This window comes from Sinocyclocheilus grahami, unplaced genomic scaffold (genome assembly GCF_001515645.1).
Source record: "Sinocyclocheilus grahami isolate Dianchi unplaced genomic scaffold, SAMN03320097.WGS_v1.1 scaffold921.1, whole genome shotgun sequence".
NCBI classification, from domain to species: domain Eukaryota; kingdom Metazoa; phylum Chordata; class Actinopteri; order Cypriniformes; family Cyprinidae; genus Sinocyclocheilus; species Sinocyclocheilus grahami.
Window position 1 is genome coordinate 188,718 of NW_015506100.1, and position 4,219 is coordinate 192,936.

The 4,219-nt window shown below is 39.0% G+C and overlaps 1 non-coding gene across 1 annotated transcript; it reads left to right on the forward strand.

Moving 5' to 3' along the window:
* The first annotated feature begins 939 nt into the window (after positions 1–939).
* On the forward strand, positions 940–1,011 carry trnae-cuc (transfer RNA glutamic acid (anticodon CUC)). The gene has a single exon. It is a non-coding gene; the product is annotated as a tRNA-Glu (tRNA).
* The last annotated feature ends 3,208 nt before the right edge of the window (positions 1,012–4,219 follow it).

Below are 4,219 nucleotides of genomic sequence, written 5' to 3' on the forward strand. Positions count from 1 at the left end.
GGGGGGGAAAAATACTACGGAAGTCAATGACAAGCAGCAACTCTTTGTTTCCATCAGAGCAGCAGCTTCAAGAGGTTTCAAGAAAAATATCTTCTTCTGTATTCAACAGAAGAAACTCATAAAGGTTTGGAAGAACTTCTTTTTTCTGCATTCCGCATTCACCAAAATTCTATGCAGTGTCAGTGAGTACATTCTTAAAAATAAAGGTGCTTCAAAAGGTTCTTCAAGCGATGCCATAGAAGAACCATTTTTGGTTCCACAAAGAAGCATTCAGTCAAAGGTTCTTTAAAGAACCATCCCTTTTTATAATCTGAAGAACCCTTTTTCGCCACAAAGGAGCTTTTGTGAAACAGAAAGGTTCTTCAGATGTTGAAGGTTCTTTATGGAACCATTTAGACAAAAAGGTTATTCTATGGCATCGTGAAGCACCTTTATTTTTAAGAGTGTACGGAACCCAACTGAACAACTAGTTAACGACATCAGAGATGTGTCTCTCTTTTGTGTCTCTCTCAAGGAAAGAGGTGTGAGACTCATTGGTGTTGGCAGATCTTGTTGAACAACAGCACACAAGAAAAAGCCCATAATAAATCTAAATAAATCTGAATGCTTTATATTGAAAATAAGATATTTACTGTATATATTGCAACCCGCAACTGCCACTTTAATTACCCTTACGAAATTTAACCATGGTTTTATTATAGTAAAAGTGTATTAACCGTGTATTTTGGCATATTGATCACAATTGTATAACCACATTTTTTTCTGCAAATACTATGGTTAGTGTAGCAAAACCATGGTTAATTTGTTGTTACCATGGTTTAACTATAGCATTATTATTATTTATTTATTTTTGGTAGTAAAACCGCACCAGCTACCAAGAATATGTTTGCACAATTGGTGGCTGACTAAATACTTTTTTGCCCCACTGTATTTAGCCCTTCCCTGGTGGTCTAGTGGTTAGGATTCGGCGCTCTCACCACCGCGGCCCGGGTTCGATTCCCAGTCAGGGAATGCTCTTTGGGGGAGTTGTGGCCTAGTGATTAGAGAGTTGGACTTGTAACCCAAAGGTTGCGGGTTCGAGTCTCGTACCGGCAGGGATTGTAGGGGGGAATGTACAGTGCTCTCTCCCACCTTCAATACCCCGACTGAGGTGCCCTTGAGCAAGGCACCAAACCCCCAACTGCTCCCCGGGCGCTGCAGCATAAATGGCTGCCCACTGCTCCGGGTGTGTGTTCACGGTGTGTGTGTGCACTTAGTAGACTTAGTGTACAATATAGATTCTCTCAGTTGTAGCAAACAAGTTCAACAACTACGTGAGATTGGTTAAAAACATGCAAATCTTGATGCTTTGGCTTTTTTTGGAACAATCTTCCATGCTGGAAAACAATATATGAACAAACTGGCACTTTGTTTTGTCTGAAATGTAAGTTAGGTAATAAATAATTGACAACGACCCAGTGATTAAATGAAAATTAATGCATAGCGTAAAGTATTATTGCTTTACATCTCACAAATATTCAATAAGTAAGTGGTTCGGTTGTTACCAAGTAGATTGAACTACCAAAATCAGCTTTTTACATTTAAATGTACTGATAACCACCATAATAATGCCAGTGGTCAAATAGAAAGCCACATGATGAATCAGAGTTCATCCTAAGTAGCCTGTTCATGGAACACCATCAGGGAAATAACAAAATAACAGAAAATGCAACACAAAACAAGGTTTTCTGAGGACAAGGACTTTTAATTTCTCTAAAATTTGCACATTTCTCCCACAGCTTTATTGCTTAATGAAGATTTTGCTCAGAAACATTCGAAGCCATTGTTGCTAGTTAACCAAGCAGCATCTCTGCGAATAGCACCGTAATTAGTTTGGTTAATTACTGATTATGTCCAGAAGTTGATCGAACAGCTTCTTAAATGGCCAGGACTTTGAAACACATGGTGAATAGATGAAACAGTGATGCACATGTCTGATTGCGGTTGAAATTGGCTGTATCTGCTGCTGCACACCGAATGCTCCAGTTAGACACTCAATTAATTAAAGCCTAAATTCATTTGGTTTGATGTTTATAATCATGTTTCTTGCTTATTGGCATTGTGCATTTTTGTCATCTGTGCTTCCTCACAGGAGCCACTGCACAATGCTCTGTCTGGTCAGAGGATGATCAATCGGCCATTAAGTAAATGGGATCACCAGGGCCAAAGCTGCTACACAAGCCTTTAATGTGCATTGTAGGCACATCATATCCTTAGGAATTCATTAGATGATGTATCTGTTTCCAGCTGATGTTGAAATCCATTATTGTGAGGTGATCTTCTGAAGTTGTTTATTTATATTAACATACCAATATTAAATGTGATAGGCTGACATTGCACTGACAAAGTAATCAGCCAACCATAGCAAAAGACCATGTCTCTATTTAGCAGCGTTACAGATCTGTATCTGTCCCTCATGTGAGAAGTAGTGCAGGAGTGAACATGACTGATTACACCATGAAACAAAGTTTTGTTCCGCTTTTATTTTTAATGTTTCTTTATGAATGTGAAAATCACATTACTTTTTGTGCACCATTAACAGTGCTCATGAAAACTAAAAAGATATGTTGACAACTTATACAAGCTCATCTGTTATTACTCATACTTGCATGGTGCATGCCTAATACTGAGCTAACAGTATTGTTCTGGTGGATAACATCCACCGGGACAAGACCACAGGAACCAGATGAGTCCTCTGCACAATGTGACTTTGCTGCAGCCTGGAATTGAACTGCTGGTTTCGTCTGGTCAGAGGAGAACTGGCCCCCCGACTGAGCCTGGTTTCTCCCAAGGTTTTTTCTCCATTCTGTCACCGATGGAGTTCTGGTTCCTTGTCGCTGTCGCCTCTGGCTTGCTTAGTTGGGGACACTTCATTTCCAGCGATATCATTGACTTGATTGCAAATGATTGCAAAGATACTATTTAAACTGAACTGTGCTGGATGATGACACCACTGAATTCAATGATGAACTGTCTTTAACTGAAAAATGAGTGTTTACTATTGTGATTTTGCATTATTGACACACTATTTTCCTAATTAATGCTATTCAGTTGCTTTGACACAATCTGTATTGTTAAAAGCGCTATATAAATAAAGGTGACGACTTGACTTAAGTGTCAATTTTTCGAAATTGAGATTTATACATCAACTGAAAGCTGCATAAATAAGCGTTCCATTAATGTATGGTTTGTTAGGATCTGACAATATTTGGCCGAGATACAACTACTTGAAAATCTGGAATCTGAGGGTGCAAAAAAATCTAAATATTGAGAAAATCGCATTTACAGTTGACTTTAAAGTAATCGGCGTATGGCATCAAAGTAACGCGAGAGCGATTCAAAAGCTTGAAGAGTCGTCTGCTCTCCAATCACTCTCGCAGTACTTTGATGTCATACGCCGATCGGTCTACGCAGCGCCGATGCATCTCAAACGAGCCTAATGTTTTGATGGTGCCTGGACGCAACAGACAGAGTGCGTATGCGGGATGCGGGAGAATAAAATGATTCGCGGGACTCCCGCGAAATAGAAATATCCAGCTATTATAAGCGTTTTTGGACTTGTCTTTTCCACTTAATTTAACACTTTAGAAAGTTAATAAAGTAGGAAGTTGTAGTTTAGAGTCAGCGATATCTTTATCTTATCTTATTTGCAAAAGATTGGACATAATTTTGGTTTATTTTTTGTTTTTTTTGTTTTAAGATCAATATCTGGCAACACTGCATCGCCGGCACTTAAACTGAAAGCAATCAAAAAAGCCCATGAACAGGTTTCTGCTGACAGGATACGACATTCGGTAAGGGAAACGCAAAAATGATCATGATATTATCTGTCATAAATGTTATCAACGCTGTCAAAAACAGTAGCATTTAACACTAGTGCACAGATCTGTAGAACAAGTAGGTTACAGCAAAGCCGTCACGTGTTTCAGATTTTTAAACCAAGTGGATTTTGAATGCAGCTTCCAAAAGACAAAAAAATAGCTGATTAATATTTTCTGTATTTACTACAATCACACAGGCGTGATTAGAACGTTCAATGCGTCATATCATCAGCTGCTAAATTCAAACCTGCGTTCGCTGGCTGGCGCTGAGCCAGATACAGACGCGTTTATACAGCACTGCACATTAACCAATCACACACGATGCTGTTGAGCTTATGAATGCAATGACCAATCAGAGG